At 38.7% G+C, this 25483-nt stretch overlaps 1 protein-coding gene across 5 annotated transcripts in view; it reads right to left on the bottom strand.

Moving 5' to 3' along the window:
- Nucleotides 1-25478, bottom strand: part of LOC139775100 (uncharacterized) — a 332957-nt gene extending 307479 nt beyond the window's left edge. For 3 of the 5 annotated variants that reach the window (XR_011718734.1, XM_071710842.1, XM_071710844.1), the window contains exons 1-2: nucleotides 24685-25084; nucleotides 23955-24438 (exon numbers count right to left, since the gene is read on the bottom strand). The gene's annotated coding sequence lies outside the window, so the exon portion shown is untranslated. Of the gene's footprint in view, nucleotides 1-23954; nucleotides 24439-24684; nucleotides 25086-25340 lie in introns of those variants that run through there. The other 2 variants (XM_071710843.1, XM_071710846.1) reach the window with 2 other exon arrangements.
- Nucleotides 25479-25483: the final 5 nt, after the last annotated feature.

Genomic DNA, 25483 nt, shown 5'->3' with positions numbered 1-25483 from the left:
GCTAACGTGTCTGAGTACGTTGACGAAATTACATTTGCATACGTAATAATGTCGCGTACGTACATATTCATAAATTTTTAGCATTTCGAGATACTCTAGAATATGACAAATTCTTAAAAAATATTTCATGAAAGATTGTGATATATCAAAATGGTAAATATTAAATGTAAAATGTAAATAAAAGATCGTAATTTAGCTCGAAGCAATATTCGTAATAATTTTACCATTTTCGTGCATGTAGCTGTATCAAATCACGAGAGCTAATATTCACTAACGTTGCTCGCCACAATACTATTTTACGCTTTTTAAATATTCACATAATAAAAAAATGCTAATTTGTATCATTATGCGATATCTTGACTTTTCCTTTCCTCGTTTCCGAGAGATTTGCATTCCTCGCGCGTGTTTCCCACGAACGGACGGTCGCGGGCATGCTCCCGCGCGGTTAACGGTGAAGATCTAACTCATCCCGATGTTCCGTATTATTCGCATTCGCGACCGTTATCGGCGGCGAAAACAAAGATGCGAATCGCGGCGACGTGTTTCGGGGCGAAACACGGTGGCGTATGCTGATGAAAAACCGGAGTAAAAATGGAACAGTTCCCTCGAGAATTTCCTCCGCGAAAGTGTATTGGATGGACAAGCGACGGCGCGCGGTAGCGGCCTGGCAATTCTCATGTGCCACGTACGTGAATGCAAATCCGAATCACGGTGCACGGCGCACAACCATCACCAGCAGTAACGGCCGGGAAAAGCGCCGGAAAAACTTTAATGGATCCGTTTTTAAGGACCCGCAGCCGAGTCGCGCAAGTCCGCCGACCTTTCTCGCGTATAGGCACCATGCAAAAACCCACTCGAGTCAATGCTACGGTCGTTGGCGAAGGAGCGCGGTGTAACGGGGGGAGAAAAAGTCGGTGGCACTGTACTGAGAGCGAAGTGCAACGAGAGCAAAGAGCGGCAAATAAAGCACGAGACAGATAATCGTACCATTTAAACAGCGGTGCTCATCCCGCCGTGCTCCGAATGCAGGTAGCACGAACGGGGGATAAACCTTTCATTCGCGTCGTAATCCGACTCGAGCGCGAATCACGACCGTTTTTCCTAAGTCGAGTGGGATGATAGTCCGCGTTTTATGGGAAATAAAAAAGCCTAATATATCAACACATCTAATTAGAAATACTACATTCCTGTATACGCCAAATTCGAATATCATCTTGCTTCTGTTAATTTATGACTAGTTGCTCTGCACAATTTTATAAACTTTTTTTAATTATTTCTTTTATTCTAACAAATATAGCTGCGTGTATCACTTTTAATAATTGTTACTCTTACTTTGTTAAAATATAAATTGTTACTCTTACTTCACAATTTAAATGCCGATCTTAAAAAATTAATAAATTACGGTTACTGGAACTAATATGTAACTAATAACCATCTTGCGTGATCGCATCGATTAATATAATCGATCGAGATACGAAATAAATGGAATTTTGCAAGATATTTATGTACCAAGCAACGTAAGCCCTATCGACATAACGCGCGAGAATTCTTACAAGTTATCAAAGACATTCAGCGAAAACATTCGATAGATATCCCGCGCTGAGTGGTCCCTCGACTCCCTGATACGAACGCCGGTCTTTTCCGCGTGATAAGCTCCAACGATTCGACTCCGAGGAGAAGAGTGCCGAAGGAAAAGTTGCCCGACGCGAGGAAACTTTGCCGAAAACTTCCGGCGGCGACGATGCACTCCACCGGGGATGCAAGTACGTACGCACGCCGCCTAACCTCGCAAGCATTAATCATCCTGTTCCGAAGGCGCAATTTTCCAATGAACGTTCGTTCGACAGATTTTTCATCTCCTCTTCGCGACGCTTTTTTATTACCCTCCCAATTTTTTACCCTCCGCGTTTTTTTTTTCTCAGAACCAACTTAGAGAGATAGAGAGATCCGGATATTCCCGACTGACAAAATTTAAATCTCTAACGAAATAAGGATATAATTATAATTATAAGGAGTATAATTATATGCAAGAAAAGCTTTAAGAAGGTTTAAGAACCATTTCACAAATATATTCTTAACATAATATAAAAAAGACAATATTCATGTTTATAATTTGCAGATAACTCAGAAAAGTTCGAGTCTAGGAAATAAAATGCGAAATTCAAAATGTAAAAATGAAGTATATGTGAACGACGACATTCTAGGACTTATTAAATCTGCATAGCTAAGATGTCTCTGTACTCTTCTCCTTTCATCTTCTCAAGGCACTTTTTCCTTCCCCATTATTCTTTCTGATTTCTCCGGAATTTTCGCTCACCCTGCTCTTTTTTCCTTTATCCTCGTCCTTCGTGTCTTCTTCTCGCGCCCGCCGAGCTCGGTTAACTCGTAAAGACTCGCCCACGGGGCCCGGAATGAGGGTGAAGGGGTCCGGAGAGAAGATGGGCCCGGGTAATACCGTGTAATAAAGTATGCGAAATACAAGGCGTCGATCGAACGACGCACGTCTGAAAAATAATGGCCGGCTTTGTCCCGCGAGCCGTACATGAGGCTCCTCTCTTATTTGCCGATTAACGGTCGAGCATCGATCGGCATAAATCCCAAAACGACGACGTCTCTCCCCCTTTAAGTTCTCTTTAATCTTTTTCTCACTCTCTCACTCGTATGTTTCTTGCTTTTCCTCCGTTTGGTACCCACTCCAAATGGAAACGCGCGTGCGAACCTGCGAACGAACGGACGAATGGACAAACGCGAATCCCGCCGTGCCGCGAACGCGAAGTCTTTTATTGCTCGTATCTTATTGGGAATGTTCTCCGGCTGTCGCACATGGCTGTCGCACCGCAATTCCCGACGGTCGCGCGCGAATGCGAATTTCGCGCATCGTGGCGTTAGGCGTTTACGCGCTGTCGGTTGCACAATTCCCCAAATCTTGCAAAGCGGAACGATGACACGGGATGGGATGTCGTATGAACAGTGCCATCAATACAAGAAATAGAGATAGAGATAGAGATAGAGAGATAGATAAAGAGAGACAATCTTTTTTAGTTATTTATTTATGTTATCTATGTTATTTAGTTTATAGTCAAGGCTGGTCATTTAAAAGGAACGACAAAATACTCATACAAAAACATATACGAAAAAACATACAAAAATTAAATGCGATGTTTACGAAATTAACGCACTTACTAATCTAGTTCTTGAAAATTATTTTAAAATATTTTAAATTGTTCTTCATTGATTTATTGTAATTTAAAATACCCTCTATTTTGATTTCAAATTTCATTGCTACATTTGTAGGTTCGTAATACGTCCCAAACTGGGGAAGTTCACTGGCGAAGCGACATCGGAAAACCGATTTGCTGACAAGTTCCTTACCGTCGCACACAACTATGCTCCGTTACTTTACTACCACGTTTCGCTCGCTACTCCAGAGGTAATGCCCACTGTCGAAGATTACACGTATCCAACGGTATCGAAGATCTGCCGTGGAAACGAGAAGCTCACGTCGACGAAAGCGCGCGCGCGCGGGCGATACAAGAATATTTCGTGCTTCCACTAATGGAAATTCCTCCGACAACCAGAAATGCACGAGGATAATATTAGGGGAGTAAAACTCTCGCCATGCGTCTGTTGTAAAAGATACTACGATATTATATTAAACAAAAGTTCACGTTAAAGAAAGTTTGCTTTTCTCAAGAATAAAAATAACCAATGTAACAAGAGAACAATTTAAAAAGTTAGAAATTGCCCTCATATCTTCATAAATATTAAATGAAGACATTCATGAAACTTGATATGACAAAAATATTACTTTTCTCTAATCCAATCTAACAAAACTCACACCGGTGACAATAATATTAGGAGAATAATTTTAACGTCTATTTGTAATATAATGTATTTGTATTGCAATAAAAGCGTACACAGAATCCAATTTGAATAGTATGGCATTTCTCAAAGGAACTGTACAACTCTAGCGTACAATATAAATGAATAAAAACTGATTTCCACGATCAAAGCACTCCGCTCCTAAATTGCATCCTCTAAACACACATATCGGAAAATTCTGTTGAATCTAGAGAGTTTTGTCTGGTATCGCGCTTCAGAGATTCTTCAAAGCGCGACAGCAGCATTGACGTGCAAGGGAGATTGTTACTGCTGATCAAAAGTGTAACGCAAATATTCCAATAAATCCGATCGGGTTTCGTCTATCACTACCTACCTCTTCGCCATCTCGTATCGCAAATCGCGTTATATCGCTCGCAATATAAATACCGATATCGTGTTATTTATTAAACAAATCAATGAGGCGCGTATACGCGTACGCACATATATGTAACGCATGAATATTCGAGTGTCAGAGACTCGAAAGTCGACGATTCGCCGGCATCGAATGACGATGAGCGTAGTATAGAAACAATGCTATACGTGGTTTCAATAAATCCTCTCCTACCAGTCTTTACCCCTTTTTCCTTGCTACGGTGTTCTCCATTTTCAATAAGGCAGGTCCTTCTGACTAGGTTGGTTTTCACTAGGAAAACGGATATATATCCCTTTATATTGGTTCGCAAGGCACCCAAAGAGCTTTCAGAGTCTTGTCGAGAGGACCGCCATGAACAAGAGAGGAAAAAAGAAAGAGAGAGAGAGAGATCTTCAGAATATTCCTTCTGCTTGCCACGATACTAAAGCCGCGAATTTATTGTCTAAGCCCTAGACGCTAATTGTGGTTTAGTGTGGGATTAATGAAAAACTATGTCGCGTCTCTAAACAAAATCTGGGAAAAGTGCGACACGACATAGATTGTCTTCTTACGAAAAATTCATCGAGATTTTATGTAATATAAGTACTTAATTATCTAAAATAACAAATTATCGTATAACTTATATTGATCATTACTTAGGAAACTGATAAATCTTTTTAATTAATTTAATGTAAATAAAAAAACTTAACATTTATCTTATGATTAAGAATTATTTACCTGTTTTAAGTAGCAATATTTTAGATATTCTAATATTACTATTACTAATATTATAAACATATCAAAATAAAATATAATATCCACGACATCTACAGTAGCAACTACCGTAACTACGATGGTAACTATCGTAACAATGTAGCCACTCTTGTGCTTCTTCAATTATAACGAGTCTGTCGAAGCGACGCGACGGCGAAGGCCAATTGAGCCAAACTCGGAAGACCGGAAAGAACTCTCTCGGCCTAATCACTAGTGCTCCTCTAACTCCATCCCCTTGCTCTACTTCATCCTCTCTATCCGTGTCTGTATATCGCATACATCGGAATTAAAGATATCTGTACACAGTGACGTACACCAATGTTGACGGCGGAGGACTCATGTCGTCTGGAATTCAATCGTGAGGGATCGATTTCTCTCTCGGAGGGATTCAAGATCGGCACGCGGAAAGAAGGTATAATAAAAGCCACGGCGGCTTAATGTATATATTCGACTGTTTTCTCTCGTCGACATCGACGAAAGACCCGCGGAAGAAGATAAAGCCAAACGAGAAAAGGGAGGAAAGTAAATTCTCCGCGCTCGTAGTATTAGAGAGCAATAAAATGCGAATTCAGATCGCCTGAGTGGTCATAAGGCGGATATCGATGGTTTTATACGTACAAACTGTTTCACATAAAATAGACGCACGTTTACAAGATCGTTTGCTTTACTAGATTTCGGACTGGTAGTTTTACTACAGTTTCTGCAATGTGTCTGACTTTTATCTCAACATCTCACAAACATCTCCCGCAGTTTAATGGTTATAACAAGTCATTTTAGCATAAAGCTGAAATTCAAAGTTTTATAAGAGAAAACAATTCTCTTGTAATAATGTATTTAAATTAAATTTATATAGAAAGCTTTAAATATGGCACAAGTATTCGATCACAGAACGTAGAATTATGATAGAATGCAAAAAGCTATTTTATATATTATCTTATATTTTTTAGAATATTTCTAAGAGATTCACAAGACTCAGAAAAACAAAATTAAAATTTTGTATCATAATGAAATTATGTAAGATTGTAAAATATAATGTGCGATATAGTTTTTAAATATTGCAACAACAAACTGTAAAGTAAACAGTTACAGAAGCATAATTCGTTACGAATGTGAAAAGATTTGGAAATGACAAGTTAATGTTTCCAGCAGAAAATTTGTGAAAGAGAAAGTGCCGAGATGATCTGCGAGGCCAGATGTTTTCTTCGAGAATAACGATGATTGTGAGAGTAAATGCGAGTATAAACCTGGAGCAACCGTTCGATTTTATTCTTGAATAGGACGAGTGCTTTATTCATTCGTCGAGCTATAGAAAGTAAAAATTCAGCGGTGCATATTGCTGAATCTGTCTCCGTGCTGCGCGCGTTCTCTCTCATTACTCTCATTCTCGCTGTGCCATCCGCCGCGGGCGGATTCACGAATTGCGGCTCTCGGCGAAAGTTGCCCACGGAAGTGCAGCATTATGATTATGCACAATTAGATATCATCTATGTCGAGAATAGTGAGATAAGATAACCGCAAAATTTTCGTTCCATGCGCAACCTAGCGTCCTGTGCATAAGGCGGTGATTTTATATAAATTGCCTTATGGTATTACACTGAAAATGTTCAGTTTACCTGCAAATTGTATCTACTAATAAAATTAATATTTAAATAAAATCCTATTTCAAAGTTTTTGCTTTCTCACAACGCTTTCTGTAACATTTTGTTATACATATGTATATTCTACTGTAAACTTCGAACTTTAGCATTGTATTCCTTTCCTAATAATTAATGATCAATTATTAATGTCATTGAATAATTGATAATAAACTAATTTTCGATTTCTTCCCATTTACAATATTAGTCATTATTAATACATCGCACGTATATCGTTCAGAGAGAGATGTCAGAGGTAGAATATCTCGAACGTACGGCATTCGAAGTTAACACCGTCCCTAGGTGGCAATATCCAGAATAGATATAACTGTCTGAGAGAATCCGAGAGGATCCAGGAGGATTCAAGAAGATGCTCGGTACTGAGCAAGTAAATATTTAATACCGCAGTCGGCGATATGTGTAGTCACGTCGTAGATGGTTTGTGCAGTCTACAAGTGCATTAATGAAGGTCTCAAATTGCTGACATTTCAATTGCATTATTAACGGAAGCAACGAATGAAAGCGTGTCTACATACCCGTATTACCACACTTGTTTTGATACACGGATATTTCCTTTTACATATAGCAAATTAAGCTCGCAAGATTTTTTTAAAATTTTGAATTTTTTAAATCACAATTAAAATCAGATTTTTTTATTTGTAACGTTTTATTATTTATTCTTAAATTAAAAATTTGTTTAAGCAAAGTCCACACACAATTAGATAAAGAATATTGCACCTTTAAAACTTTTTTTTTTAATTCTTACGTGATCTAGAGCTCAAGAACTATTTTGACATTTTTGTTAAGAAAAAATCAACACATAGTTAGTCAAAAAAGTGCAGAAAATTCGAGACACTACACTGGCTAGTGTCGGAATTCACAATAAAAGTATCATAGCGAGTTACTCCAAAGCGCATTCACCTTACTGCGTAATTACTCTTGCCAATCGGGTAATCGAATCCTCGCTTTTATTTCACAGTTGGAACCGGAGTGATATCGCCCGCGAGCGATAAACGTGGACAAAGCTACCTTAAAGAACCAATTACGTAATTGTCTGCGATATCGGGGGAGAGAGGAGGATATTTTATATGAAACGACATTTGATGAAAGGATGCTACCTATTTTCATGTAAATGGATATCGACAAATAAATCAAGGAGCATCGAATATTTAGCCATTTTTACTAAGGAGAAGACTTACTCTACTTATTCTATTGCTGTTATCCTATTATGCTATTATAATAATCGATTAAACAGAGCAACGCTACGTATCTATACAAATGTAAAAATGCATTAACAAGTATTGAATATTTATACACTTAAAGAAAGTAATTTATTTGAGCCGCTAAACTACTTCGTTATTTCGTCAGAATAATCGATTAAACTGAAATATTTAAGTTAAAATAAATATCTATCACATTAAATTTCTGTAGAATAAACCTGGAACGTGTTGCACGACATAGTGAAACCGTTTGCCCGAGTTACGATTAAAGTGTTTTATGGTAATAACGGCACGATCCTAATTGGATCGTACTTTCCCTTGCCGCCAAGTAAATCCGAGATAATACGACTACGTGCGATAACAAAGTAACTGCTTCATCGATACAAAATAGACGACGTTCTCGCTCTCGAAAACGCGTTACGTTACGTCGATCGCATTAGGCGAGAATTTAACGAGCGGAACAAAATCGGCGATCAGTCCTTTAATCCACTCCGAGGCTGAGTTCGCACGGACAAGATCTTTCCTACACGTACGCCATTTTCCTTTCGCGCTGAATGATTCTCAGTGCGATTTTACAGCCTGCTCGCTTATACGCGGGAGAATCCCTCAGGAATCGGGCCACGTGGCTATCTAACGCGTGCAAATGCAATTCGTATGGGGAACTGATCGACCCTCGCCTCGACAGGCACCCTGAACATCCGCCCAGCAATGCATTAAAAGCGATCGTCCTTGGACCAGGAGTATACTCGTGATTTTGGTCATTGACGACTATTGCTTGAATATTTCTCAAGGATAATGACCATTATTTACATTACACTTTTTAAAAATAATACAAGATACAATTTATGATTAGATTATGCAGTGTTTCATAATTAAACTGAAAATATAAATTTATAATCTCAAAAGAAGTAAGAAAGTTTCTCTAGATATATACAAACACTTTATTTAGAAGATATTGACATTTGAATGTAGAATTTTATGAAATTATTATCAAATTGTAATAAATAAATAATATGTTTCAACTATTTTATTATAAAAAATATGAAAGTTCTAACATAATTATAAGTTCTAACATAATTATAAATTTTGTTCAAAATGGTAGCCTTAAACATAGAAATTTGTAATAAAAAGTTACAAAAAATTTTTATGTTATAATTAGTAAATTCACACACACACACACACACACACACAAATCGTATGAAATATGCGACGAATGTAATGTTATTAATTATTCATTCAAGGCCTCTTAAGTTCAAAGCATTATATATATATATATATATATATATATATATATAGTAAATGTATATGTAATATAATCAAGATATGCTATCAAGCACTGAGAGGATATAATTCGATCAGCAATAATCCTCTCAACTATCTGTGCAGATAATCACTGATATCAGTGATATCGAGACGCGCATCCTACTTGAGAGCTTGATTTCTGCATATCAATCACGTAGCAATCTGCGCGGAATCTCATTAATTAACTTTTCTCACTGCATCTCGGCTCGCTTCACCATTGACGTCCGATCTCTTCCTTCTTAGCGAATCATCGAGCACAGATACAAACCTATCACCGGCCATGCGGCTCTTAATCATTAAGATCAAGCAGGCGGAAGAGAGCTCGCGTAGCTAATACGTGCGTTTAAGTACATCCAAGTGCGCTTTACTATCCGCAATATGTCTATATCGCGCGATCTTCGGCTTCTTAAATTCTCGACGATACCGTGCGAAAAGCCCACTCCCTCGAATGCAAAATATATTCGCCGCGAGCAGTGATTTCATTTTTCGAAATAGCAACGTTAAAAATCATACCACGTTCGCAAAGGCGTGCCTCGACGTGTATTAAACAGGCGATAGCCGCGGCTACATTGATTTCGGTTCACGCAGCTGCTCACCGTGTACCTGTGTAAATAATCAGGCTAACCACGCAGAACGATGTTTTATTCATCGGCCGGTGAGCGCGCCCCGGCAGGATGCGAAATTTTTAATTCGCCGTGAAATCTGGCCGTCGACCGGAAGTAACCGTGTCGGCCGCCTCGCCGAGGATCGATACTCGTCGGAGATCGCAAATAGAATCGTGAGATTGTTTCGAACATTTTTTTCGACGTCAACATTTTGTCATTGTAATTACACCATTTTGCCCGATTTAGCCATAATTACGTCATGTGTCTAATGCAAGATGGTCCTGTCACGTGCTTGATGTGAGAGACTCCAATGTGACCAAACTCCTGTGAGAGACTGCGGATGGGAAGGGTGGACGATCGATACGTATATATGATATTAGTCTTCCTCTTTTAAGTCACTTGTATTTTTGTTGAAACTTTAGCATTTTAGATTAAGTAATAAAACTATATTTAAAGTAAGTCTTCAATGTTCATTTAAAAAAAGAGATCATAACATTAGCATCCTTCATAATTCGTATTATTTACATTTAGTCGTTAAATTCTTTTTGAAATATATCAAGAAGTGAGTTCTCATTGAAAAAAGAATCGGAACTCTGTTAACTATGTTGCAATTCTGAAAATGGGATATCAACTTAGCAGAAATTTTTGTTCAACTTTGCAACTTTAATCATGTCAGACGATATATCGAACTATATATCGTCCTGGGAATGCTTGGAATGAGCAGCATTGCATTTATTGAGTTCGGGCACAATGGGATCATAAACGAAATTGAAATACGTGCGGATAGTGCGCGGATTGCAACAGGAACGTTACATTAAGGAACTTACAATTAGATACGTCTTCCGCGCCTGCACGTGACAAGGGTTTTCACGGTGTGATAAACGCGATTTTCTCGCGGAACACCCAGACATACTCGCTTACGTAACAAATCGAGTTCGATCGAAATGGCGCATCCCCCTGCCAGGGCCGGGCTCCTCCTTTTTCTTTCTTTCTCTCTCTTTCTCCCTCCCTCTCTTGGCTACATGCACACAAAACATTTCCAGCCACGTGACCAATTTCACAACCGAATGGTAACTCGTGCCTATTCGGCGCGTACCCGGAGCCCGACAAAAGTAAAAAGTGTTTTGTTAAGCGACAGGAATTCGTCGTAATTAATGAACCAGGGAAAAAGGTAGAGCGAATACAGTCAGAGTCCGGAAGAGGAATGTAGCCGGGCAGCAAAAGATGAAACGACGTCAACGCAAACGTAGAATTCGCGAATTAATACTAGAGATTAATGAATTAATTCTCGGAGATTCGTGCGCGATTTGCATTGAGCGCAGAGATTTTGATAGCAGGCTTTAATATTGGGATTTCGCGCGATTGCGCCGCTGATATTTTATTTATCTCGAGCCAATGATCGATATATTATAATGCGGTATAAAAGCGCAATTAAAAGGATCGCTTTAATCAACAATGTCGCGATAACAAAAGTGCAGATAAATGAGGCAACATACATTTTTGCTTAGATTCATACATCGCGGTAATCGAATTCAAGCCAGACTGCATAAAAGCTCTGAATATTGGAAAAATGGAAATAAAAAGAGTAATCCAACAAGTGTTAATAACATAGTTCCCGCTATGCCATTGTACTTCGCTTCATTAAGCTTTGTACAAGTTTGATGAATGGCGAGTGATTCAAACTTTCAATGAGCGAAACACCGACTGCGACTCCAGAACATTTTCTGTTCGTTAAAAATTACGTATTCGCATTTAAATGGAAAAAAGTAAGAAATTTATCGTTTAATTTTATCATTAATTACGCGAAAATTTAGCCGAAATGTACCATTTTTAGTCACGCTTTCAAAGATATGTACAATAACCTAGCGGAGCATAAGTTTGATTAATCAATTTTATATTCAGGTTTACTTTAGTCCTTGTACTATCAAGAAAAATTAATAAAATCACATAACAGTTTTTCCATCATATTGAAGTAGCAAAATTATTTATATCGTTGTCTAGACAGTGGATGCGGTGATAACGAGCAACTGTGAAAATGGACGATGAGATAGCGGAGGTTGCACTATCTTTATGACTCAGCGAAGGACCTATCGACCTGACTAATGATTCCCTCATCGCTCCCAACAGTTCGTTGTAGTTTGCCGAGCGTTACGCGAAGCGATCCAAACGCATAACTTCCGTTCGTCCGTCTAACCGCAAACCCGGAGGTGAGGGGAAGAAGGCCGTATACATCGGTGTCGATCAGTCGAAGCTAACTTTCCGCATTATTCGCGTTAACGTACTACGCGCGCGATGAACTATTATTGTTTCTCTTCCCTCCTATTCGTGTTGTAGTTCTGTTCCATCAATTCATCGCAACATTATCCTAGCATAATCAATTCTTCGACTTGATCGACAATGGTATATTTAGAAAGATGGCCAATAGCTATCAACGCGATGGATCGAAAATCCCAATGTTTCTCTCGCTTACGACAGAATGAAGACGTTCAGTTGCGATTACCTTGATAAAGCTAAACGAGTTTCGTGAAAATTACCCGAGAGCGGAAAAGACTATATTTACGGCTAACACTTCGCTATCAACCGAGCCCGACTCCTCCATACCACCTATAGAGAACCGTCCCATTAATCGAGCAACATTAATCCCATTGACACCTGAGCGCGCTCGCGGGCCGACCTATCTTCGGTGGTGAAGAATCGCCGTACAGCTTCATTGCCGGGCGTCAGGTGGAGAGAGGTTGGCGCGTCTCTTAAAGAACTGGGAGGTCAACCACCTCCATTCGTCAATGCCGAAGTGGTGTCCCGAATAAGAGAGAAAGAGGGATAGAAGGGAGAATCGTTTCTATCGGTTTTCCCACGAACGCGGATGATTCTCGGCGTGATGGTGACTTAAAGACGTCCGCGCCGCGTCGTTTGCAAAATACACGATTAATCAAGTAAGCAGCCGTTGAATTGGGCGAACGTAAACGCGCGCGTGTGAATAGAGTGTCCAAAAGGAAGAGAGAAACAAAAGAAAAGAAAACTGAGAACGAGAGAGAGAGAGAGAGAGAGAATATGAGAGAGAAACAGTGAAAGAGAGCTGACCTCTTCAAAGAAGATCTAAGAACGAGCCAGGTCTCGACCGATGAGCAGCTCGTAAACCCCAACTCTCGGACCATCGTCAAGAGGTTCATAATGCACATAACACCCTCTTCAGACTTCAGAGTTCCTTATTCACGCGGTGCGGCCTCGTGAAAGCTCGTAATGCCCACGATCGAAAAGCGAGAACGCGTTCGCGCGAGCATAGAACGTCCGACTTGTCTTTTTCTCTCTTTCTCCCGCTCCCCCCCCCCCTCTCTCTCTCTCTCTCTCTCTCTCTCTCTCTCTCTCTCTCTCTCTCTCTCTCTCTCTCTCCCCCGCCCCCCCCCCCTCTCTCTCTCTCTCTCTCTCTCTTCGTCTCTCTCTCCCTGTTGCACACCTATGATTACGAGATGTTAATTACGCGATGAATACACACGCACCACAGGAGAGGTGCGTCTCCCGAGAGTCGTGAGCTTTCAAGAGTAATGCGGCGGACATTCTCCGAGTACCAGATGGTGCGGATTTGACTTTATCTCGCTTAGAATCCGTCAACGAGAACATGTCCATCTTAGTCAAATTGAGGAAAAGCAATTAAAAACAATTAATATTATAGTTTTAATATCATAAATGGTAACTTATCAAAAAATAATTATTTGATATTGCATCACAAATTTAAAAACACGATGTGTTTAATGATGTTAACAGTTAGCTCATACGTAGAAAATTTATATGCAATATTAAATTACTAGTATTATTGTAAATTCTATTTTTAAAATCTCAAGACCCTCCCTGAGCGTATCTCTTCATCAATTTCGAAAAATAATATCAATTTATTTTAAAAGAAGAAAATATTGCATAAAAGATCAATTGTTTCATTTTAAAATCGTATACTGATATACTTGAATATTTTTGATAAAATATCCAAACTTGAAAATATATATACCGTTTTATGTGAAATGTGTATTCCATAAATACATAAATTCATAGTTCCCTACTTTCCATCTACAGTGTTTTAACGAATTTTTCTCGTGCATTTTAAGGCGAAAACGATGTTTAACAATATGAGTAATTCTCGTTACAAAATTCTCGTTGAAATCGCACACAGTAAAAAAGATCACATAATCTTTTTGTTAAGCACGCGAATTGCGAACGCATCTCAGGGTTTCAATATGGTCGTTTCTCAACGGCAGAGTCCCGATTGAGCTATGAACGCAAAACCTCCGTTTAAACATGGACTTATTAAAGAGAGAGAGTTTCAACGGAACTTTTCTTATTCATTCGACGATTCATTCATCACGCTACCGACGTGAAAACGTTCAATACTAAGAAATTGCAGGATTCTTTCTGATCTTTAAGTTAGAAACAATATTCAATGTAAATGATTAAACAGTCGTTAAACAGATTTTCTCTTTTAACTCTTTACAATTTAAATGTTTTGTGAGTTTTGTTTTTTCTCATTATGCTTCTCTCACTCGAAAAAATTGATACAATAATAAAAAGCCAAAATTATTTTAAAATATTGTAAGCTTCGTTAATTCGAAGTATATAATGTGTGTATTGGAAATTTTTTTTAAATAAAAATATATTTATATCGGTAAACAATATGGAATATAAATTTTAAAAATCTGCTTCTTACACAAAGATATATTTTGCAATACCCAGATCGTATAACAAATACCTATGTAAAATTTTATAATATACACGATGTTTTGAATTTGCAAATGCGTCATGCATAACTCGCAAATTGTGCTAATTCGTAGAGGATTAATTAGCGAACTGCAGTAAAGATTTTCCTGATAAATGTACCAGATGTACCAAATGTTAATGCAGTATCGAGTGATGCAAGATCGACGGTACTTCAAGCGGAGAAATTCCCCTCTAGCTCCAATCCCAGTTGGATTTCTACCTCTTCCTGCGACACAATACCACCCTCTGGAATCCCTCTCAACGATGTTCGATCGAACGTCACCCGATATCTCATGATACTACCTACGCCTACTTAGTAGCTATAAGCGTCGTCGTTCTTCCTAGACGCGCGTGTACGACAGCGTGCGGCGTACAATATAGCGGATACGCAACACGTATTCGCGGTAACATAGGTAAGCGATAGACGAGCATAGAAACGAGTGTTTAAGAAACAGGTCGGGACATAAAAGACGCATAAAAGGTGACAAATCGCGAGCCGCGAGTGAAATACGGCAGGACTGGTCGGCCGACGTAACTGCGTATTTATCGCCATAAGGCCACGGATTTTGCCACGACCGGACGATATCGATGGCGGCAGATTAATTTAATGGCGCGAGGCGGCCTCGCGCAGCCCGGTAATTACCGTCATCGCCGGATAAACGGGGTAGTACTCGTTCGTTCGCTCCTCCGCTGATAAACGCTACCAGTGCCCGGATAATATATGACGGAACGCCGAAAATCGCGGCGCAGCGGTGGTATCCTTTCGAAGACTATCTCTTACTTTATATCATGACTTAAATAATTATGAAGAAAATGTACAAACAACCGGTTGAAATAACGTTTAAAATGCCAATTTAATTTAAGCCACGTTAATTTCACGTTGCCAATTAGCCGCCGACTGAGCGCACGCAATGTGTGTATCGTGATGCACAAAATCGGCCGAAATTGCACACAAATAATTTTCGGTAAACAACAACTCTTAATTTGTGGATAATTACAAAGGGCGATGAATCTATTATGGGAATGAAATATGAATCTATTACCTGCTATAAAAACATGTAATTTTTAAATAATTGTTCCATGCAAAATTTGTTGACATTTAAATTATTGTACGAACAATATAAAGTTTAATTGCAATTGGCGACTTTAATAACGAGCATCGAGAATTAAAAGGATCGAGGATTAAAAGAATGTATCGGTTAAAAACATGATCGCAGTCTTCGATAAAAATAAAGAGATAACAAAGCAGGAATAAGACGGAAAAATGTCTTAATTGCGATCGTTGCCGAATTCGATCGTGCGTCCTTGATTTTGCAATGAGCAGTCCTCGGCCGCGAAATTACGGAGGAAGCATGGTTTATTGGCCGGCTCGGCAATTAAATTGCAGTTTATATTGAACCAGTCTGGGAAATCCATGAAGGGTCGGTAAAGCGAGAGAGAGAGAGAGAGAGAGAGAGAGAGAGAGAGAGAGAGAGAGAGAGAGAGAGAGAGAGAGAGAGAGAGAGAGAGAGAGAGAGCAGCGAGGAGAATCGGACAAACCTCTGCCTGCAAACGCGACGGACGATCCATCGTTTGCAATTAAATCAAACCAAATTACGCGCAGGAAAATGAATAATTATCGAAGATATAAGAGACACGAGTTTGCGAGAGGCCAATATATATTGCCTTCACAGCGACTTCCTGCAGATCAACTGGCCAAATCGAGCTCCTGATGGACTGGAAGCGAATGCACTTTCTCAAGTTTTATTTGGGAAAATCATAGAATTTCGCAATGATAAGGTTTCATATTGTAATATTTTTATGTCAAAAAAAAAACATTAATGTTTTTAAAAATCATAGAAATAAATATTGAAATGATAAACTTTAATTTAATTCTTTTGATGAGTAAAATTCATATTAATATCACGAAATAAAACACGCAAACACACACACACACACACACACACACACACACACTGATACTATAACGGAATAAAATTTCGCCTGTTAATTGTCACTTTATACATTAATTTTAGCCTTGTGCCTTGATTTTTCAAAAGTTGATTTTATTGAGTAACAAGTTTTTTAGATTTTGCATTCTTTCCTTTCTTAGAAAAGTTTTGTATTAACAATCTTACTATTAATTATTACGAAATTGTCTCTCGCGATAATGACAGTAATCATATCGGCGTGATTCCGTGTCGACACACTTCGATGGCCGCAGAGAGCAGAGCATCTCCCGGATATGACTAGATCTTGCGATGAAAAATTGGAAACCAAACGCCGAATGGCAAATAACTCATTTATTGGAAAAAACAAATCGACTCGTCTTGCGTCTCGCATCCAAGCGTTCCATTACCGATCCGTTCGTTTATTATTCGTTGCTCGTTTCGGTATGGGTCAGTGCGTTACGCGGCATATTAACGCACGTGTAATATGATTCGAGTTATTTCGCCCGTCGGCCGACCGAAATCCGGATTGACCGTACGCAGGAGTCGAGCGCGATGGATATAATTAGAACGAGTAAAAAAATATACACACCGGTAAACCGATAATATGACGGATGGCGTATTGTCGACATGCCGCGTACTATCCGATGATCCATCGATATTTGACTTTTCATTATGGAGTTGTGAGAATATATATGTTTAGGACCGTTCATACGTATAGAACCGTTACCACATATGACAAAGAAAGGGAGCTGTTACTTAGTCCATTATATTCTTTTCATATTTAAAATCACGTTAATAAAAAGTAAATCATTCAATTAGCTTTTAATATTGATTAATATATTTTCCGTTAAATCGCACTGCCACTACTAAAAATCCAAAATTTTGCAGTTCTATAAATGTAATACATATAACAAACATATTGTCGAACACTCAAATATTAAAAGCGGCTTTAAGTTTTAAAACACCATTGCGTTTTAAATATAAAATGTAATTTTTTATATAAAATAATATATAAAAAATGTATAAATTTTTTATTTTTCACGGCAACTCTTTGTATTCCTTTCATGCATCCGCAATCACGAATTTATGTAAATGGCAAGTGTGTACTGTATGAAATGTAATTGTGTATAAAATCGGACAAACATTATATTATTGGAATGCGATATTATTAAAAATTACAATAACGATATGAGACACGAGCAACAATATTATTCTTAACATGTACATATGGCAGCTGGTTTTATTATTAAAATTTCAGGAAAATATATATTTCCTACAAGGGCAACAAACGTTATATCATTTCCGTCATGATAACAAATCTACCGAGCAACGTATAATCGAACAGAACAAATTTACATAATAGAAATTGAAAAATAATCATCGTAATAAAGACGCGTTTATTCAGTCGAGTAAAATAAATATTTTAGAGTCAAAAACTCATTATAATCACGTAGATCATCAAAAAAATCGGATTTTATGTAATGCAAAGAAAAAGAAATAAAAGACCACAGTCCGAGAATGTTTCTCCGCAAAGATGCATTAAGAGATCAAAAGGAGTAAGCTGCAAAGATAAGATCATAGAACGAGCAAAACGCAAAGAAATCTACGTACTCGCGGCCGGAGCCCGAAATTTTACGAGCGTCCATGAACCCGATACGAAGCTGTGAATAGGTCGCGCGAGATGCTGGAGATGCACCAGACGCGGGACAAATTGGACAGCTGTCGGAATGATGCGCCGAGATCATACTTCGACAAAAATTTCCGGGGGCAAAGTAATCATCCATTGAAAACCAGAAGACTTTAATTCAGATGTACAGCTACAGAAATAATCTGAGACGAAGAACCTCGAGGAATATTTTAGAAATGAAAAGAAATATTAGAAGAAAAATTAATTCTGTAATTAGACTATTTCGACTTTCTTCCTTTTCTAATTTTCCTTCAGCTTTTTCAACGTTTTTCGATCAATTTTAATTATCAAATTTGCAACACTGTATAGTTTTATTTTTTTCTTTAAAAAGGAATCTATAACTCTATGCCACAATGTTTTGATATTTCAACGTTAATTATTTTGATAATCGAACTTATTGTTAGAATTAAAATTGACATAAGGTAAAACCGCACATAGACAAACTCCGTTGAAACTCGTATACGGCTTAGTCAACCATCGGTCAGCCCTACGAGCCAAAGTCAATAGGTAATATTGCCTGTTTAGAACGAGCCAGCCAATGGAGAATGCTCCTCGGTCAAAATGAAACGCTACGCCACCCTCTATACGCGCATTTCCGTCCCTCTTTCAGTTACCCTGTCCATTTATGACACAAAAATTTTACGCTGCTAATTATGGCAAATATGTGGATATGATAAAGTAATAGCGTTGATTCTTACACCTAATAAAATTGCCTCTAAATTTACCTCTCTCTCTCTCTCTCTCTCTCTTTAATATCCTCTTTAAAAAGTTTGGTATAATAAACGATATATATATATACATATATATATATATATATATATATATATATATATATATATATTAGGGTGATTCAAAAAAACCTTCTTTTTTTATTTTTCGCGATACACCCCAAAATATCAAAGCTTACCTAAAAAAAGAATTTTCCTCAAAAGGGGAGCAAAATCGAACAAGTTTTAGAGGTCGCTACCAGCGATTTTCAATATTTTCGATTAAAAAATCAGTTTTTTTTTCAAATATTCAAAATTGCATAACTTTTCGAGTTTTAATGATAGAGGCATGAAATTTTCAGGGAATCTTCGTCAATTCATGTAGTTTATGAATATTGAGTTAAAAAATTTATTTTCGGAAACAATTTTTTTACGTTTCTTTTGTTTATAATAAAAAAATAATTGTCTATAACTAATAGGCGCCAGCGATCTGGGACTTGGTTTTGATTTTAAATTACATCTAGGTAATCCAAAAACACATTTCAATAATCAAATGCTTGAACATCGGTGAATTTGTTGCTAAAAATTTGTTTTAACAACAAATTCAAAAAACCACGTTACCCGTAATGTAGAAATAACGCATGTCATAATCTTTATTTAGGTGTCTGTATTGCATTCCAACTTTTGTTGTCAAATTTAAGTTGATAAAATAATAAATTATCCAAATGCTACATATTCAATTAATAATTGTTTTTTTACTGCGACTTATATTTGTAAAATGGATAGATCAATAACAATGTTACTTTTTTTGTAATTTGTCATAATAATTTTATTTTCAAAGAACAATAAGTACATCTTACAGTTTCGATCAAAAAACTTATAGCACATTAATTGTTTCATGTTACACAATTATAAGTTTTTCACATTTTAGGGAACGGGCCCTTACGCTTTAATTTTTCTCAATAGCATTAATAATTGTTTTTTTGTTTAAGTTTGGGATATTTTTTCGATGCTTTACGACTCCAAATAAAGCAATAATACTTGGAGTCGTAAAGCATCGAAAAAATATCCCAAACTTAAACAAAAAAACAATTATTAATGCTATTGAGAAAAATTAAAGCGTAAGGGCCCGTTCCCTAAAATGTGAAAAACTTATAACCGTGTAACATGAAACAATTAATGTGCTATAAGTTTTTTGATCGAAACTGTAAGATGTACTTATTGTTCTTTAAAAATAAAATTATTATGACAAATTACAAAAAAAGTAACATTGTTATTAATCTATCCATTTTACAAATATGAGTCGCAGTAAAAAAACAATTATTGAATATGTAGCATTTGGATAATTTATTATTCTATCAACTTAAATTTGACAACAAAAGTTGGAATGCAATACAGACACCTAAATAAAGATTATGACATGCGTTATTTCTACATTACCGGTAACGTGGTTTTTTGAATTTGTTGTTAAAACAAATTTTTAGCAACAAATTCACCGATGTTCAAGCATTTGATTATTGAAATGTGTTTTTGGATTACCTAGATGTAATTTAAAATCAAAACCAAGTCCCAGATCGCTGGCGCCTATTAGTTATAGACAATTATTTTTTTATTATAAACAAAAGAAACGTAAAAAAATTGTTTCCGAAAATAAATTTTTTAACTCAATATTCATAAACTACATGAATTGACGAAGATTCCCTGAAAATTTCATGCCTCTATCATTAAAACTCGAAAAGTTATGCAATTTTGAATATTTGAAAAAAAACCGATTTTTTAATCGAAAATATTGAAAATCGCTGGTAGCGACCTCTAAAACTTGTTCGATTTTGCTCCCCTTTTGAGGAAAATTCTTTTTTTAGGTAAGCTTTGATATTTTGGGGTGTATCGCGAAAAATAAAAAAAGGTTTTTTTGAATCACCCTAATATATATATATATATATATATATATACATATATGTATATATCTTTTTCTCAGAGTTTTAAAAATTATACATATATCCGTAAAAGTTCACACACATACGTTATATTTCACTGCTCACACAAGAAAAAACGCGCTTCTTACGAAATATACCATTGTAAAGTTGCTCCTGCGGTGGAAAATATTACTTAAGTGCAAGCGGCCTAAGTAACGTACTGCATTTTTTAAGAGCGCATCTCGGCCGAGTTTTTTAGGCGCTGGCAACGTTTCTTAAAAGCGTCCATTGTTAACGGGGTTAAACATTAATCCGGCTCTCTCTCTCTCTCTCTCTCTCGGGATTAGGTGCTCAATTGGAAAATTTCTCAGCGAGGTGGAAAGTCGCGGACAGAAGACCGCCCTCTGTTTCCCGTCACCTCATCTTGGAGAGCTTCTCACCGCACTCGACGGATAGAACTTCTTCGAGGACAAGTGATTCGTCTCTGCTCTTTCTTGCGCCTCTCTCCCATACTTGCGTGACACACAGTCTCGCTTTCAACACACAGCCTCTCTAAAACGAAGACCGCGAAAATGGGGAGAGAGGCGCGGAGAAGCGTCTCGCTGAAATTAGAGTAGGACCTCCCCTAGATCTGAAGAGCCTGGTTCAGCGCACTCATCAACGATGCGACCTCTCCAATTTTCTCCGGCTTTCCTCTACTCCGTGATTTTGCTCATCCTTTGCCCCCTTTTCCATCACCTCTGTCACCTGCGTTCGTCTCCTATCTTTGTCCTATCGATTACTGTCGCGATACGTTTGCTCCAAATATATATTCCGCGATAAAGTAACTAATTGCTAGTACGCTCCGCGCAATCGATAGTAGTTTCGAGCGCAATCTTCAATAAGCCATCTCGCAATATATATAGATAATAATAAGTTATGTGTTACACCGAATATTCCCCATGATAAACTCATGTGCATTGTACTAAGTTATATAGGTATATATACTATATATACGAATATATTTTGCTGTGTGTTACACGCCGAGAGCAATATACTTTGGAATGAACTAATCCAGTCTATCGCGAATGTTATTCGTGATTAGATATTGTTTCACACATACTCCGCATTGCTATCTTGCTTCAATATAATCTGTGACGTATAACGTTATGCGGAATATTACGTACAATATGATGCTGAATGCATCCTATAACGGATCATATTACGCTCAGTATTGTTTGTTGTAAATTATGTTCGTTTATTTTGTATCAAGCTCTCTTGATTACATAATGTAATAGAATATATTTTGAAACAGGATATGATAGCATAAATATCGCGAATATTCTTATTAAATAGTTTTGAATTAATTTCGCATTAAGCTATCTTATTCTAGTGTACTTTATCGTAAGTTATCAAGATATTACTTGTACAATAAATCGCTTTAACCAAAAGATATATGATAAGTTGTAATATCTCAAACATACTTCGCGTCCGATAAATTATGCCGCTTTAAATATATTTTGCAATGAATCATTTTGTTTCGAATATATTTAATGTAACCTTTCCCTCAATAAAATTTTTACAAAATTAATATAAAAATTTTTTGCTAAATTTAAAAATACTTTTACCACCATAAAAAGCCATCCGGTATGAAATATATTTTGCAATAAATTACTTCGATAACCGATATTGCTTCGACTGAAAACCGCGACGAAATTACATACGGCAGAGTAGTTTCCGCGATTTTTGCACCAATATAATTTACAAAAAAAAAGTGCCTTTCTCTAAATAAACATTGCAATCGGCTACCTCCCTCGAGCGTACTATTGTTGCTCCAAATTATCTCGCTACGAATACAATCCGGTACGGTAAGCAACTTTAGAACATATATTTCGCGTACATCACGGAACGCGATCGGCAGAGCGGAAATGGAGGCGCAATTAATAGAACGGCTGGAAATATTCCGTTGATATAAATTCCTCGTTATACCGCGCATTAATTCTTACCACTTCTCTTTCAGAGAAGGGCACAGGGAGGGCAGAAGAGAGGAAACCGAGACGTCACGAGAGGACGGAGCGGCTGCCGCACTCCACCGATGTACTCGTAGCGAGTGACTGGGCTCTCCAAGATGTTGACGTTTAAACGCCTACTTGAAAAGGTGGTCTTCTTCAACGGAATCGTGTCGCGTTCACCAACCTTCCAGTGGAAGCTGCACTCGAGCACCCGACTATAACGATCTTTTCGTCGAGTAGCCGAACGCGCTGCATCGTTTTCTACGGTTCGCGAATGCTACGTTTCTTTTTTTTTGCGACAACATCCGCGATTAAGTTGTAAATTGAAATAATTTTTATAATAATTTATCTCGATTCTGGTTCTATTGTGATTTACCTCAATAACGTCTTAAGTCGTCATACTAAACGATTATCGCTATGCTATAATACCAATTAAATGGTATCTAATATTACGAACTATACCGTAAAGCACAAATTTAACTTTTAAATAACTCTTTTGTAAGAAATAACTTGGAGTTTTTCTATGTAAAAATATGTGCGAGCATGCAGAAAAACGCTTTTATGCGTTCAATTTTTATTCGCATAAATTCTTTCTTCTTTCAATACTAGTATTTTCAATAATATTCAATAATAAATATTTAATAAAAGTGCAGTGTAGTTTGTTAATAATAGAAAATCGGAATATATTTGCCATTTGCGTTATTGATATCTTGAAATATCTATTTTATTTGCACGATATCTATTTGCACGACAAACACATACCTCGCATAAATCCGAATATTACGGTCTTGCAATTATAGCAATTATAGCAATTCTGTATATAATTGTGCCGTGCAATACAGCTGTATCGAATACCCCAAGAATTATTGGAAAAAGCAGATATCATACACGTGACGATTCCAATATCGACGGTTAACGTAATTACGAGACGAAAAAATTGCCTAGTGACATAACCAAAATCGAATCGTGTCACGCAAGTGACGTTTTATCGAATTTTGTAAAAAGGTATCCTGCTTCATAAAAGTCATGGTAATCATTTCGTCATTCCATATTGGATAGAACGAGAATGCATTTGTCTGCATAATCTGTCGAATCATTCGAGCGCACGTAGAATTTTATAGCAAAAATTAAATCAGGAATTAACAAAGGACAATAGACAGTTTTTTTTTATTATACAGTGTCACGTAACACAGACAAGTCTTTGACTCACCGGAACTGGCGGGTCGGAGGTCGTAGCAGAGGTGAAGCTCCTTAGCGATGTCCACGGCGCGGCGACGCTTCATGATCGATCGTTGGATCGTCCTCCTCCTTCCGCGACACCCTCGTCCCTCGCGGATGCATCGCTGGAAGTCACTCGGCCGCACAGACGCCGACTGGGTATTCGCACACTCGCGGATTCGCGATCGCGGAATTCCGCGAGGCTGCCGGGGCCGGGGCGCGCGCGGTCCCCGGGCCGGGCGGTCGAACGCGGCGGGGAATTCGAATCTCGAACGGATGAGCGGCTCACCGGGCTCACTTCGCGCGGCTCGCTCGGCGCGCGCGACCGCCCCGAAATAATTCGACGTGAATTCGCGTAAAAGAAACGAAAGGCTACGCGAACAAGCGCGGCTTTTCACGCTCGCGAAACGTTTCGCACTCCGAAATGTCCCGTCCCGAAACGCACCTTGATCCTCGACGCCAGTCGCTCGATCGTTCTGCAATTAGAAAGAGACAAGGTTGAAGAGATACGGTGTCGTTAATTCGCCGACGCGAAATCGAATCCGTTACGCCACATTTGCGACGGGACGCGATTCGGAGCGGAGATCGCGATACACTCCCGGCGACTTTTCAACGGGCCACGAAAATCGCGCGTGCGACGCGACGACACAACCGCGGATCGAGAGAGATCGACGACACGAGAGCGTCTCGAGTTCTCAATGAAAGCACCAAAATCATCGTACCTTGTTCTCACGTCCTGTCGATGATGCGGCGATGCGGCTCGCCCGCTCGCCGGAGCAATGGACGGGCGTCCTTCTTCCGCGTCGACGGCGTCGAGCGCACAGTTCACTGCAACTTCACGCGTGTCGCGTATTGGCCGTATCGTATTCAAGCGAAGCGAATCACGCAACACTTTGAATGGTCAAACTTCTCGACTCAACATAGGAGGGACGTTCAAATTCGTGCACTCGTGATTTGAAAAACGGCTGTCGATGTCGCCGCCCGCGCCGTGAAGCGACCGCGAGACTCGAACGCGCAGTGCCGATGCGGTGTTGATCTCGGTTTCGCGGGCTTCTCCCTCTCTCTCACCTTCCCCGAGTCGGTAAGAAAACTATACGAGATGCGCGCGTCCCGGCGGCTGCGCGTGCACTGCCTTGTGCTCGGCGCCCGTTGAGATATCCCCCCTACTCCCACTCTAACTCCCACTCCCGTCGCCCGCCGTATGTACGTCACGGGACGGGACCCCGTGCTCCCTCTCCCCGCTCCCCGCTCCCCGCTCCCCGCCCGTCTTGTTTGTTTCGCGCTGGCTGGCTCGCGTACGGCGTACGACGTACGGCGTGTAACCGTCTCCGTTTTTCGTAGCTTCCTTTTTTCCTCGCTCTTTCGTCGACGAACTTACCGTGTGCATGCCGTCCTCGCAACGCTCCGGAACCCCGCCAGCCCCTTTACGACGCTGCACAAACAAGATATTCGAAGAGGATACGTCTGGACGTTCTTCTGGTCATTCTCGTTTAAAATGTTCCGCAAATCACACTCGATGGG

Source organism: Temnothorax nylanderi, unplaced genomic scaffold (genome assembly GCF_030848795.1).
Source record: "Temnothorax nylanderi isolate EJ_2023f unplaced genomic scaffold, tnyl_v1.0 TNYL_tig0092_pilon, whole genome shotgun sequence".
In the NCBI taxonomy this organism is placed as follows: domain Eukaryota; kingdom Metazoa; phylum Arthropoda; class Insecta; order Hymenoptera; family Formicidae; genus Temnothorax; species Temnothorax nylanderi.
Note: the sequence above shows the minus strand (reverse complement) of the source record. Positions and strands in the feature narration are given on the sequence as shown.